This window comes from Bos javanicus, chromosome 2 (genome assembly GCF_032452875.1).
Source record: "Bos javanicus breed banteng chromosome 2, ARS-OSU_banteng_1.0, whole genome shotgun sequence".
NCBI classification, from domain to species: Eukaryota; Metazoa; Chordata; class Mammalia; order Artiodactyla; family Bovidae; genus Bos; species Bos javanicus.
Window position 1 is genome coordinate 37,986,710 of NC_083869.1, and position 15,178 is coordinate 38,001,887.

A 15,178-nucleotide genomic window follows, 5' to 3' on the forward strand; every position below is an offset into this window, starting at 1 on the left:
TAGCAAGGCAACTTCTGTCAAAAATTTGCTTTTCTGCATTAAGGAAAATAAAATTTGACCAAAACTATATACTAATCATTTTGGATTTTACACATAAATAACCACCATTCTTTAAAAGTCGTAGACCCGTATTTTTATTTTATGTTCAAACTCGGTGCCAAAAAAAGAAAGAACTGCGACCTCAACTAATAAATTACATCTTGAAATATACATCATCTGTAGTACCCCGTTACTTCCAATGGTAACTGACACGCCCCGAATTTAACTGTACCAGATAGTCCTATCTGTCCCATCGCTGACCAAACACTGCTTCTCTGTTTCTATTCATTGTGGATTGTAAGAGGTCTAAACACAGCCCAGTATGAGAGAAAAAAATTACAATTTTTATGACAGTAAAGTGATGCATTCAAGTTATCTCCTGAAGAACATCCCCGTCCATGAGCATTAACAACATTTTTTTGATAGAGCCAAAATACGTTGGCTGCAAGCTCATTACTCAAAGAACCTTAGGCACCCTTTCCTGCAGATCAAAAAAAAAAAAAAAAAACTCGTAAAATCCAGGCACTATTTAAACCTTGTAAACCAAAGTTGCCAAGAATCTTGTGCAATTATCAATAACCTTGGCTATACCGCCATCGGCACGAAATTCACGGTCCTGGAGACCAATGCAGCAAAATCCCAGACGAAAGACTAGCTGAAGCCCAACAGAACTGCCGCGCTTCCCCTCCGCCGCCCTCTGCCGCATGGAGAAAAGCCAGGGGAGGAGAGGAGTGGAGAGAGGCTCACCAGCTCCGAAGATGCTCCGGTGACCTCTGACTGCTCAGCGAGAGCTGGGCTGGGGAAGACTCTAGTTCTGCCGCGGCGGGCCGCGTGGACTATGCTCCCGGTGCATTCCTCGCATTCCTGCACAATCTGTCGCCAGCCGAAGAGCCCGCGGTGCGCGTCCCCCCCGGACACACAACACCTGCTTACTGCTGCGCCCCGCGCGGCCATGGCCGCCGCGGCGCCTCTACTGCCCGCTCTCGCTGTTTGTCGCACTCAGCCAACACGCAGCCAAATTTCGGCCCAACCGCTCAGCCCCTCGCTTCCCGGGTAGAGGGGGAAAGAGAGAGGGGTGGGCAGCGCCAGCGGCGGGCAGGGACACTATCCGCCCGGGGGTGCCGCAGCTCCTCTTCAACTCCTGGCAGGGAGAGAAGGAAGCGGCCGCGCAAGAGGGCAGCCGGGGAAGCTTGCGGCTGGAGAACCGGGAGGGGTGGAGCGTGAGGATACGCGGCGAGGAGAGAGGGGCGCACTGGACAGGGTGGGTGGGCAAGACCAGCTAGAAGCGCGGGACTCCGGGCAAACGCAAGACAGCACCGGCAGAAGGGACGTGGGAGGAAGGGGGGGCGGGGCAAGGTGCAGGAGTTGGGGCTGGAGGGAAGGACGGACCGCCCCGAGGGTTCGGGAAGGCGGGCGCCCAGGGGTGTTGGGGGCGCGAGGCGGCGTACCAGGCGGGCAGGAGAGGGGAAGCCTCCCGGCAGACGTCCAGGAGGGCTCGGCGTGGCGCTCAAGTTTGGGGCTGCGGGCCCTAGATCCAAAAAGGCCAATGCGGGGTGGGGTCGTGCACTGCATGTAGGGGAGACCGGGGGAAGAGTAATCGCCGGGAAAAGCAAATGGAGGGTGAAACTTGTGCGCCTACCGGGGGGAGGGGAGCAGGCAGGCGAGTGCGGGCAGGAACACGAGGCGGGGCAGGAAAGCCGAGGCGGCCGCGAGGCGGTGGGGACGGAGTAACGGGAGGGAGGCGCCCGTCCCCGTCCCTCCCCGCGCCCCTCGCAGGCAGGTCTTGTCTCCGGCCCGAGGGGGCGAGGGCCGGCGGTCTTGTGGGCAGGAGTCTCCGCGCCTTCCCGCGAGCCCGCACACTTACTTTCTAGGTTAGGCAGCAGCCGCCGTCGCTCCAGGGATCAGGAACATCGGCGCGGTGGGGTCGCCGCTGCGGCACTCGAAAAAATTAAAAAAGTGCCGCGGCCGAGCGGCTGCCCGCCCCTCCCTCCCCCACCCGCCCCCTACCCCGAAGCGGCTCTCCCACCACCCCTGGCGGCGGCGGTGGCCAACTTGCCCCGCTACCCCTTGCCCATGGTGCCGCCTCCGCGGCCGGCGTCGACGAGGACTCAGCCCCGGAGCCCCCTCTACTGCCCAGAGGCCGCCGCCGCCCGCCCAGCACTCAGCCCGCCTGCCCAGCCAGCACCAGGCTCCCGGGAACGTCAGCACGCCGCCGTCTCCGGACCTGCTCCCTGCCTACCCCATTGGTCGGAAGGAGAAGGCTGGCCCTTCCCATTGGACCGGCCCTCATATTGAACTGACCAATGGTAACTGAGGTTTCAGGTCGCCATAGAGACCGATGCTGTTAAGCGCTAGAGGGCCTGGAGAAGGTGGGGAGTGAGGATGAAGGTGTCTCTGGCTTTGGGTGCGGGAGGGGGTAGAGGAAAGAGCTACCGAGGGATTCGTGAGTGCTGATTGAAATTGGGACAGCTTTCGCTTTGTCTCCCTGTCAAACCCAGTTGTGCATGAAAGGGTTAGTCCGTCGCGTCAAAGGCAGGGACAGCTGAGCCCCTAAAGGAATCCTTGAGAACCTGGGAGTGGGCATTTCACTTTTTCTGCGATTAGGGAGTCCCTCGGCCTCTGCCCTTTGGCCTTTGACACGTGTGCACCTTCTGCTTCTCCAGGTGAGTTTGCACCCCATCCCTTTAATCATTGCTTCTTCCTGACGTCACTGATCCACATCAAATCTACTTGTTCTTCCCAACCACTCCCCCTTCCCTGGGGTGGATCTTGCATCAAAATTTTGGGTCTAAAGACTTAAAAGGAGACTAAACATCATTCAAAGACTTCCTTTGGATGATATTTTGATGAGGAAACAGGCTGACGTATTGTATGATGGATGTCATCTAGTCAGTGCATGAGGTGTGTTCCCTGTTTCCCAAAGAAAACCTCTAATCTCTCCATTGAAGGATATTTATTAAATGCCCATCTGTGTGTGCATTCTGCATTATAAGCTTGACAGGTGCATGCTCTTTCCCCTAAGAGTTTACAAGGTGGGGCAAGACACAGGCAATTGATCCTTCATGTCTTCTGATGATTTCACAAGAGAGTAAAGGAAAGAGATTACAACTTGCTAGATTTTGTTTTCTGCGTATTTTCAAGTTTACCTGTAAATTTGATAAATAAACTGAGACATGGAGTCACATAGAAAATCTTGAGCTTTAATTACAAGTGCTTTGCTTTCATTTAAAGTCACTTTGCTAGTTCGTAAATACCAATTGTTTTTTTTTGTAAATAATTTTCATATATAGATACTAGCTATTAAAATAGAACTTTGTGAACATATTGGGCTTTTAAGCGTTATATTGCTTTGTGATATAGTCACTGATATTCTTATGTTCCTTCTCTTTGTTGATTTTGCCATTTTTACATTAATTTTTTTTAGTAAGAAGACTATGTTTAGGCTACTGCCCTTCAATTTGAAGGGACCACATTGTATGAAAAAACTGATAGAATTTTGGAAATTACAAATATTTTGTTAAGAGCAACAGATTAATGTGTGTGCAAGCCACATATGTCTTTCTACTGTCCTGAATTTTAAGTTGGATAATATGCTATTGTTTATCTTGCCATAATTAAAAATGACAAAAATAAACAAGAATTGTTCAATGGTACCTTAATTAGAAAGTGTCTTTTGCAATTTGTAGTAAAATTTGAACTTTGTCCATAATCCTATGCAGGATTGGACTGTGAAACAAAACAGCTAAACATACGAGTGCTCCCCCTAAATATTTATAGACTTGGGAAGAAATCAGCAGGGACTTTGGAGTGCTGTCTCATGCCTTGCCATCATGGAAATTAGCTCATCATGCTTTCAATTTCTGCCTTTTGTTTTCTTTTTGGTGTTTGTTTATAAGAGAATAGAAAAAGTAAAGTGCAAATTTTTATAAATAAAAACTCAGTTTTAATGTACTAGCAAAATACCAATGACTATTTTAAAATTTTATAATAATCAATAGAAGATATGTCAAATGGAAAGAAAACATTGATATTTCCTTTTTCCTTCCCTTAGGCTAATACAAAAGGAAAGAAACAAGAACTAATTTATTTTTTACTCTTATAGTCTTTTCTTTTTTGCATATTTCTCAGATCACATGTTTGATGAGTATTTTGATACTGTGTATTTCATGTTTGTAATGATTAATATGTTACTAAAATCCACCATGAATAATATCCCTTAAAATGTTGCCATTCAAATTATTATTAGTCATTTTTATGCTCCAGTGAAAACTTTAAACTTGCTCCTGCACAACCAAGCATTGTTGGATAAAGAAATTACTTTGTTCCACTAAAAGTTTATGCTATCCAGTCTTGGCTGGATCTTCACTGATTCTCTAAATTCCTTTCCTCATCAGGAGGGTGATTATCTAGGATACTGATGCAAAGACATTATTCAAGGCACTTCTCCCGAAACTGTCCTATTTCTGCTCTACTCAGCCTCCACTGTACTTGGTCTTCTTCCAGTTCTGCAAATGATCTTGTCTCCTACTTGACTGAGGCATCCACCATGAGGTTTCTCAACTTAACTTTCCTAAACCTCAGTCTCAGTTTTCACACTTCATCACTTCTTTCAGTCCTGGCTGAGAAGGGTGCCAGCCTTCTGTTCTGAGCTCACACTTCACTTGTGCTCTTAAACATTGGCCATCCTCCCATCCCAGAATTTTCCTCCATTGATTATAATCACTCTCTTAGATCATGTGTTACATCCTCTCCTCCAAAAATTTTATCCTATATCTTACAAATATGTGACCTTCAGTAACACCACCTCCCTTCTATCCTTCTATTGGCCAAATCACTAAGAAACGATTTGAAGGGAATTTCTTGTGGCTTCTATTTTTTCCACTTTCAATTTTCTGCCCTTGAGTACTACTGAAATGATTCTGAAGATTGTGCTCTTTGCCCTCAAAACCCTAACTCTTTTTGCCAACAAAGTTTTCCTTTATAAATGTGCCTTTTACTTGCAAATTTCAGTGCCTCAATCCAGATTTCCAGTGCAGGCTAGAAACCATTGTCTCCCACCCTTTTGGATACATAGAAATGCAAATTATTTACTTGAGAAAAGGAAGCATTTCACCTGCTAGCCCCACCACCTTGGTGGCTCTAACTGCTGGGAAATTGAGGTAGGAAACCGGGCCTCTACTTCGCCTGACAGTGGGGCATGCTCAATTACAAAAGTAAACAGCAGAAATCCAAAGAAACTTTTAAATTACCATCTCAGAAAGAAGTCAGCCTGAACCTTTCATAATTATGAAAATTTTGTAACTTTCTAAAGTTATTTTAATATTAGCCTATAATGTTTAGTAGTGAATTCCTGACAAAGAATAGCAAAGGCAGCAAGGGAAAGAGAGAAGCAGGAACACTCCTCATTCTTAGATGCCAAGGGAGGAGGTGGGAAAAGTGAAGATAAAAATTCTATAAAGCTTGCTGGTTAGGGGATGAGGGTGGTGTTTGTTTTAAAAGGAATGTTAAAAAGAGGCAGGTGGCAAAGGAGGGAAAGGGTGCAATGGAATAAACTTGTCCTGGGAGAGGATGCTAGAGCTTAATAACAATTCCTCTCAGGATTGCAGAATTGGCTGTATCCCACCTGTAGCACATTCTCTGAATGTGCAAATCATCCCTCTGCCTTTAGCAACCCAGCCAAATTGTTACCTGTAGAGCCTTTTCTGTAAGTGTCCTGATAGTACCCATCTCCAAAGAGGATTATTTCTGCTTTAGTGTTTTATTGAGGCACCAACACTTTCGACCCCAAGGTGCAGATATATAGTGTGTGAGCCTTATGTCGTGGTCAAGATGATAGCCTCTGCAGTGCTACTAAAGTGTCTCCCACACTAGAAAAATGCCAACAGTCTTGAATCCTTCTTTTAGCCTTTGGAAGAATTTGGCTTCCAACAATGAAAAATTGGAATCGGTAATGTTGAGCGGTAATTAGAAAAAGATGGGACTAGAGGTTCAATGTGGAAAAGTGAGGTAATGTATGGCAGAGCGGAGTAGAGGTTTCTGCCATGTATCCTCCTAATAGAGAAAGACCTCAGATCTCATCTCTACCATGACCTATCTCTACTCCTCTGTGAGGGAGGGGACCAATGTGAACAGAACTGGCTGCATGTCTTTTGGCATGAACTTATCATATCCAGAGCTAAGACTATAAAATCTGTATGTTGGAGAAAGCAGTTGAAACGCAAGTTTGTCAAACAGTAAATAAGGGTTGTCTACATTTTTTCCATCTGAAGCATCCAGGTTGCTCTGTCTTTTGAAACACCATAGAATCCTGCAAATTTAACAACTTCATAAAATCAGAAAGTCATTAAACATCTGGAAAGTGTAATTGACATGATTTCAAGTACCTATATATGCATAGCCCTTGAAGTAAGCAGTCCTGTTTGTCTCATGACCTTGCATCTAACCATGGAACCAGCCCTGCTTGGGGCCTGACACAGATGTAACCAATCCATCAGCTGACTATTGACCCATAAACTATAATAATACCAATCATATTTTTTCCCAAGAAATTTGGGATTCAGAAAACAAGTGAGCCAGAGAGAATAGCTGCCTTCATCCTGATGTTTTCTGGGTTCTTATTCTCCCCATGAAGGCAGAATATATACTTCATTTTTTATTGATCAATGAGATTTTTTTTAATTAAATATATTTGACATATAACACTGTGTTAATTTAAGGTATATAATGTATTACTTTTATACACATATATTGTAATATGATTGCTAATGTAGCAATATTTATCACATTACATAATTATACAATAAACTATTATTGTCTATATTAATTATATAGTATATTAGATCTCCATTGCTAATTTGCCAATTATTGCAAGTTTGTAGCCTTAAACATCATATTGCTCCACTCCCTATCCCCTGGTAAATCATTTTACTCTGATTTTTAGAAATTTGACTTTTTAAGATCCCAAATTAAGTAATATATCAGATCAGATCAGATCAGTCGCTCACTCGTGTCCAACTCTTTGCGACCCCATGAATCGCAGCATGCCAGGCTTCCCTGTCCATCACCAACTCCCAGAGTTCACTGAGACTCAGGTCCATCGAGTCAGTGATGCCATCCAGCCATCTCATCCTCTGTCATCCCCTTCTCCTCTTGCCCCCAATCCCTCCCAGCATCAGAGTCTTTTCCAATGAGTCAACTCTTCGCATGAGGTGGCCAAAGTACTGGAGTTTCAGCTTTAGCATCATTCCTTCCAAAGAAATCCCAGGGCTGATCTCCTTCAGAATGCACTGGTTGGATCTCCTTGCAGTCCAAAGGACTCTCAAGAGTCTTCTCCAATACCACATTTCAAAAGCATCAATTCTTCAGTGCTGAGCCTTCTTCACAGTCCAACTCTCCCATCCATACATGACCACAGGAAAAACCATAGCCTTGACTAGATGAACCTTTGTTGGCAAAGTAATGTCTCTGCTTTTGAATATGCTATCTAGGTTGGTCATAACTTTCCTTCCAAGGAGTAAGCGTCTTTTAATTTCACAGCTACAGTCACCATCTGCAGTGATTTTGGAGCCCAGAAAAATAAAGTCTGACACTGTTTCCACTGTTTCCCCATCTATTTCCCATGAAGTGGTGGGACTGGATGCCATGATCTTCGTTTTCTGAATGTGGAGCTTTAAGCCAACTTTTTCACTCTCCACTTTCACTTTCATTGAGAGGCTTTTGAGTTCCTCTTCACTTTCTGCCATAAGGGGGTGTCATCTGCATATCTGAGGTTATTGATATTTCTCCCAGCAATCTTGATTCCAGCTTGTGTTTCTTCCAGTCCAGCGTTTCTCATGATGTACTCTGCATATAAGTTAAATAAACAGGGTGACAATATACAGCCTTGACGAACTCCTTTTCCTATTTGGAACCAGTCTGTTGTTCCAAGTAATATATAGTACTTATCTTTCTCCAACTTACCTTACATAGTGTAATGTGCTCAAGGTCCATCCATGTTTTTGCAAGTGGCAGGCTATCCTCCTTTCTCATGGTTGGATAATATTACTCCATTGTGTTTATATACATCTTTTTTTAATCCATTCATCTGCATGATGAACATTTAAGATGTTTCCATATCTAGGCTATTGAGAATAACGCTGCAGTAAACATGGGAGTGCAGATATCACTTTAAGAGATTTGTTACTTAAAATCACCCCAACCCATCCTTTTCTTATTTTGCCTTTAATGAGTCTTTGTTTCTTTTCTTTTTTTACTTGATCAACAGCTCGATTTATTTTTTAATTTAAATGTATTTATTTTAATTGGAGGCTAATTACAATATTGTATTGGTTTTGCCATACATCAACATGAATCCACCATGGTTGTACATGTGTTCTCCATCCTGAACCCCCTCCCACCTCCCTCCCCATACCATCCCTCTGGGTCATCCAGCCCCAAGCATCCTGTATCCTGCATCCAACCTGGACTGGCGATTCGTTTCTTATATTATACATGTTTAAATGCCATTCTCCCAAATCATCCCACCCTCTCCCTCTCCCACAGAGTCCAAAAGATTGTTTTATACATCTGTGTCTCTTTTGCTGGCTCGCATACAGGGTTATCGTTACCATCTTTCTAAATTCCATGTATATGCGTTAGTATACTGTATTGGTGTTTTTCTTTTTGGCTTCCTTCACTCTGTATAATAGGCTCCAGTTTCATCCACCTCATTAGAACTGATTCAAATGTATTCTTTTTAATGGCTGAGTAATACTCCATTGTGTATATGTACCACAGTTTTCTTATCCGTTCGTCTGCTGATGGACATCTAGGTTGCTTCCATGTCCTGGCTATTATAAACAGTGCTGCGATGAACATTAGGGTACATGTGTCTCTTTCAGTTCTGGTTTCCTTGGTGTGTATGCCCAGCAGTGGGATTGCTGGGTCATAAGGCCGTTCTATTTCCAGTTTTTAAAGGAATCTCCACACTGTTCTCCATAGTGGCTGTACTAGTTTGCATTCCCACCAACAGTGTAAGAGGGTTCCCTTTTCTCCACACCCTCTCCAGCATTTATTGCTTGTAGACTTTTGGATCGCAGCCATTCTGACTGGCGTGAAATGGTATCTCATTGTGGTTTTGATTTGCATTTCTCTGATAATGAGTGATATTGAGCATCTTTTCATGTGTTTGTTAGCCATCTGTATGTCTTCTTTGGAGAAATGTCTGTTTAGTTCTTTGGCCCATTTTTTGATTGGGTCGTTAATTTTTCTGGAATTGAGCTGCAGGAGTTGCTTGTATATTTTTGAGATTAGTTGTTTGTCAGTTGCTTCATTTGGTATTATTTTCTCCCATTCTGAAGGCTGTCTTTTCACCTTGCTTATAGTTTCCTTTGTTGTGCAGAAGATTTTAATTTTAATTAGATCCCATTTGTTTATTTTTGCTTTTATTTCCGGTATTCTGGGAGGTGGGTCATAGAGGATCCTGTTGTGATGTATGTCAGAGACTGTTTTGCCTATGTTCTCCTCTAGGAGTTTTATAGTTTCTGGTCTTACATTTAGATCTTTAATCCATTTTGAGTTTATTTTTGTGTATGGTGTTAGACATTGTTCTAGTTTGATTCTTTTACAAGTGGCTGACCAGTTTTCCCAGCACCACTTGTAAAAGAGATTGTCTTTTCTCCATTGTATATTCTTGCCTCCTTTGTCAAAGATAAGGTGTCCATAGGTGCGTGGATTTATCTCTGGGCTTTCTATTTTGTCCCATTGATCTATATTTCTGTCTTTGTGCCGGTACCATACTGTCTTGATGACTGTGGCTTTGTAGTAGAGCCTGAAGTCAGGCAGGTTGATTCCTCCAGTTCCATTCTTCTTTCTCAAGATTGCTTTGGCTATTCGAGGTTTTTTGTATTTCCATACAAATTGTGAAATTATTTTTTCTAGCTCTGTGAAAAATACCATTGGTAGCTTTATAGGGATTGCATTGAATCTATAGATTGCTTTGGGAAGTATACTCATTTTTACTATATTGATTCTTCCGATCCATGAACATGGTATATTTCTCCATCTATTAGTGTCCTCTTTGATTTCTTTCACCAGTGTTTTATAGTTTTCTATATATAGGTGTTTAGGTTCTTTAGGTAGATATATTCCTAAGTATTTTATTCTTTTCATTGCAATGGTGAGTGGAATTGTTTCCTTTATTTCTCTTTTTATTTTCTCATTGTTAGTGTATAGGAATGCAAGGGATTTCTGTGTGTTGATTTTATATCCTGCAAATTTACTATATTCATTCATTAGGTCTAGTAATTTTCTGGTGAAGTCTTTAGGCTTTTCTATGTAGAGGATCATGTCATCTGCAAACAGTGAGAGTTTTACTTCTTCTTTTCCAATTTGGACTCCTTTTATTTCTTTTTCTGCTCTGATTGCTGTGACCAAAACTATGTTGAATAGTAGTGGTGAAAGTGGGCACCCTTGTCTTGTTCCTGACTTTAGGTTTCACGAAAATATTATGCAAATATTTACAACAAAACAAAACATATATTATGACCATCATATTGGACTTGGAAGAGAGCAGTCTAAAAATTTCTGAAGAGCAAAGAATAGAAAACAAAGGATCTGTCTAGATCCAAACATTACCAACCAAATTTGGGTAAAAGAGCTTTCCTTGGTGTGGCATCTATTCCTCCCTACTCCCCACAAAGCCTTATATTCCTCAACTCTCAATTTTCCTCTTTTGAAGTTGGGAGTAAGAGAAGAACTTTGAGAAGATAAGCAATATGATACCTGTTTCAGGGTAGAGTCATTTTACCATCCCATTGGTGTAGGAAGAAAATACAGCTATACTATTTTTAGAGACATTTATGCTAATGTTTTAGGAACTAGACTAAAAAAATAAAAGCAGAAGAATTTATCAGATATACTAGTAGCCCTACAACTCAATGGAAACAGATTTTGAAGTTTAAGATTCAGTAATTATTGTTGTAATAAAATAGAAGGAAAACCAGACTCCATCCAAAACTGTTACAGTGTTTTACATAAAATACCTATATGCTGCTGCTGCTGCTGCTGCTGCTAGGTCGCTTCGGTCATGTCCAACTCTGTGCGATCCCAAAGACAGCAGCCCACCAGGTTCCCCCGTCCCTGGGATTCTCCAGGCAAGAACACTGGACTGGGTTGCCATTTCCTTCTCCAATGCATGAAAGTAAAAAGTGAAAGTGAAGTCGCTCAGTAGTGTCTGACTCTTAGCGACCCCATGGACTGCAGCCTACCAGGCTCCTGCGTCCATGGGATTTTCCAGGCAAGAGTACTGGAGTGGGGTGCCATTGCCTTCTCCGAAATACCTATATAATATGCTATATAAACTAGCATACTGTTTACCGAACAGAGTTTCTTTCTTTCCTATTTTTTTTTTTTTTTTGACAGTGCCCTGCAGCATGTGGGATCTTAGTTCCCTCACCAGGGATCAAACCTGTGCCCTCTACAATGGAAGTGCAGACTCTTAACCACTGGACCACTGGGAACATCCATAAAATACCTAGTTTTCAACAAAAAATTATGAGACAGCTAAAAAAAAACCAGAAAAGTATCCAAATTCAGGAAAATAAGTAGCCAATAGACAGGCTGAGTGAGCATATTGTTGAATTTAGCAGACAGCTAATCCAAGTGTCTACTATAAATATATTTAAAGACTTACAGGAAAAATGACTTAAAATGGGGACTCTGAATAGAGAAATAAAGATTATAAAAAAGGAAGTAAATGGAGATTCTTGACAAACTATCCAATCTGAAAAACAAATTTTAAAATATTGAGAAAAAATTAACTGAGCCTCAAATTGGTAGGACAGCTGTGAGTAACAGAAGGAAAGGAAGGCTAGAAGGGTATATAAAAAATTTAAAGAAGCAATTGTCTAAAAAAAAAAGAACCAATGACCTAACTTCCCTAATTTCATAAAAATTTTAATCTACAGATCCAAGGAACACAGTAAATCCTGAGTAGAGTAAGCATAAGGAGACCACACTAGCTACATCATAGACTGCTGGAAGACAAAGATGAGAAAGTTTTGAAGCAAAAATAGAGTAACAACTCATCATGTACAAGGAAACCATAATAAAATTAACAGCTAACTTATGAGAAATAAAGGAAACCAGAGGGAGGTAGAAAGACAGATTTAAAGTACTGAAAAGAAAAAATCCTGTCAATCAAGTTTTCTTTAGCAAAACCGTCAAAAATGAAGGTGGCAGTCCTCATAAATAAACCTATATTAGAAATATGCTAATACTGACAAAATCTGTATGGCTACCACTTATAAGTGAGGTCCAAAGCTAAAGAAGGCTGTCAGATGCAGGACACCTGGCAAGTCAATAATCTCCATTTGAAAAACAGTTCTTGATTCTGTGCTAACTCTGGAACATCAAATGATCACCACATTAAAATTCTGTTTAAAATATTAGATTTGAAGTTCTCCTAAAATAAATTTCAGGCAAATATGACCTCATTATTTTTAACTTCAGAGTTCTCTATCTGGTTCATAGAGGTGGCAGTAAGCTGACCAGAACACTAGAGGAAGAGAAAATAAGAGCAAGAACTGTCCCCCTATCCTGTTCTCTGACCATGGCAGCCAGCCCTTTCCATCTCTGGGTCACTGTTTCCTTTATATGGTAAATCAGTTCAGTGTCTTCACGGTTGGGCATCTCTGAGGTTGAACTCTGAGGGAGTAAGTCAACAGGACCTGCTAGTATTATCTTGATACAATCTGGAAGTCAAGAACTGGCATATTTTTTTAGAGTTTAATAGATTTTTAAAATATGCAAAAAAAAAGATGAAAGTAGATGGAGAAAGAGCAATTGACAAGATTCAATACCCATTCATGATGAAAATGCTAAAAAAATAAAACCCATTCATGAAGAAGGAAACTTCTTCAATATGATAAAGTGCATCTATGAAAAGTCTACAGGTAGCATCACATTTATGGTAATGGTAAATGATTTGCCCCTAAGACTGAGAATAAAATGGTGTCCACTCTTATGTCTTCCGTTCAACACTTCATTGGAGGTTTCATTCATTGTAGAAAGGAAAGAAAAATAAAAGCATATGAATTGGAAAGGAAAAATTAAAGCTGACTTTGTTCACAGATGACATGATTTTATGCATGAAAATCCTAACAAATATACCAAAAAAAAAAATAACAATACTAGAAGTAATAAGTAAATTAGCAAGGTCACAAGATATAAGACAAGTATACAAATATCAGCTGAATTTTTATGTGCTGAAAAAGTGAAAAGCGATGTGAAAGTGTTAGTTGTTCAGTTGTGCCTGACTCTGTGACACCATGGATTGAGGTCCGCTAGGCTTCTCTGTCCATGGAATTCTCCAGGCAAGCATACTGGAGTAGGTAGCCATTCCATTCTCCAGGGGATCTTCCCAACCCAGGGATCAAAACCAGGTTTCCTACACTGAAGGCAGATCTTTACCATCTGAGCCCCCAGGGAAGCCCTAAGAACTAGCAATTTGAAAATGAGCTTAAGAAAATGATTCCATTTATGATAACATGAAAAAAATATATAATATTCAGAAATAAATTGTAGGGCTTCCCTGGTGGCCCAGTGGTTAGAAATTTGCCTGTCAGTTCAGGGAGCACAGTTCAATCCCTGGTCCAGGAAGATTCCGCATACCACAGGGAAAATAAGCCTGTGTGCTACAACTACTGAAGCCCACACACCCTGGAACCCACGCTCTTCAACAAGAGGAGCAACCGCAGTGAAAAGCCTGTGCATCATGACTAGAGAGCAGCCCTTGCCCACCTCAACTAGAGAAAACCCATGTGCAGCAACAAAGACCCAGTGTAACCCCCAAATTAATCAATTTTAAAAAAGAAATATTAGAAAAGAAGAATTAGACCTCTATTGATCACATTGGTTTAGTTGCTAAGTCGTGTCCGACTCTTGCAACCCCATGGACTCTAGCCTGCCAGGCTCCTCCATCCATGGGATTCTCCAGGCAAGAACATTGGAGTAGGTTGCCATTTCCTTCTTGATCACATTGGTGATCCCTATTAAAATCCCAGCAAACTTTTTGTAGAAATCATGAGCCAGTCTTAAAATGGACAAACATAGGAACAAGAATATCAAACAACAACAAAGTAGAAGAAATTATAACATCTAATTAGATCAATGAAGTAGAGTAGAGGGTATAGAAATAAGTCCTTACACTGGTGGTGAATTAATGTTTGACAAAGATGCCAACATAATTCAGTGGGGGAAAGGGTGTCCTTTCAAAGAATGCTACTAGGATAATTGGACATTTATGTGCAAAATAATGAACTTACACTCAATTCATATTTTAGAGGAAAAAATGCATTATTGAGCTAACTAAAAATTATGAGACTTGTAAAAGAATTGTTAGTTCTGTAAACACTAAAATTATGACTTCTACAAGAAGACATAGTACAAAATCTGTGACCCTGCTTTAAGCAAAGATTTCTTAGCTATGACACTGTATCATGATCAAGAAATAAAAAATTGATAAACTGGACTTTATAAAAGATAGTTTTGTTCTTCAAGAGAACAAAGAAAATGAAAAAAGTGACAGACTGGGAAAAAAATATTTGTAAAGCATAATCTTACAAAGGACTTACACCAGGATATATAAAGAAACTTTTAAATATCAAAATAAGGCAAAATCAGTTTTATAAATGGACAAAATATTTTACTAAATATTTCACCAAAAAGTTATACAAATGGTTAATAATCAAATAAAAAGTGCTCAACATCATTAATCATTAGGGAAATGCACATTAAAAGTTCAATACAATGCCCTATGGAACTACTAGAATAAATATAAGGCAAAAGATCGACAATACTAAGTGATGACAAGGATGTGGAAAAACTGGTTCTTATAAGTTGCTGGTTGCTATACCCAATTTGGGCTTCCCTGGTGGCTCAATGGTAAAGAAACCACCTATAATGTGGGAGCCACAGGAGACCTGGTTTTGATCCCTGCATTGGGAAGATCCCCTGGAGGAAGGCACTGCAACCCACTCCAGTATTCTTGCATGGAGTATCCCATGGACAGAGGAGCCTGGTGGGCTACAGTCCACCAGGTCACTTAGAGTTGGCCATGACTGAAGCGACTTAGCTGCTGCTGTTGCTAAGTCGCTTCAGT

At 41.3% G+C, this 15,178-nt stretch overlaps 2 protein-coding genes across 17 annotated transcripts in view; one reads left to right on the forward strand and one right to left on the reverse strand.

Moving 5' to 3' along the window:
- The window catches only part of PKP4 (plakophilin 4), a 259,383-nt gene extending 257,138 nt beyond the window's left edge, over positions 1-2,245 (reverse strand). For 5 of the 13 annotated variants that reach the window (XM_061437208.1, XM_061437190.1, XM_061437165.1 and 2 more), the window contains exon 1: positions 1,904-2,004. The gene's annotated coding sequence lies outside the window, so the exon portion shown is untranslated. Of the gene's footprint in view, positions 1-786; positions 999-1,903 lie in introns of those variants that run through there. The other 8 variants (XM_061437243.1, XM_061437235.1, XM_061437200.1 and 5 more) reach the window with 7 other exon arrangements.
- Positions 2,246-2,329: 84 nt separating this feature from the next.
- The window catches only part of CCDC148 (coiled-coil domain containing 148), a 293,619-nt gene continuing 280,770 nt past the window's right edge, over positions 2,330-15,178 (forward strand). For all 4 annotated transcript variants that reach the window (XM_061437347.1, XM_061437319.1, XM_061437336.1 and 1 more), the window contains exon 1: positions 2,330-2,702. The gene's annotated coding sequence lies outside the window, so the exon portion shown is untranslated. The remainder of the gene's footprint in view (positions 2,703-15,178) is intronic.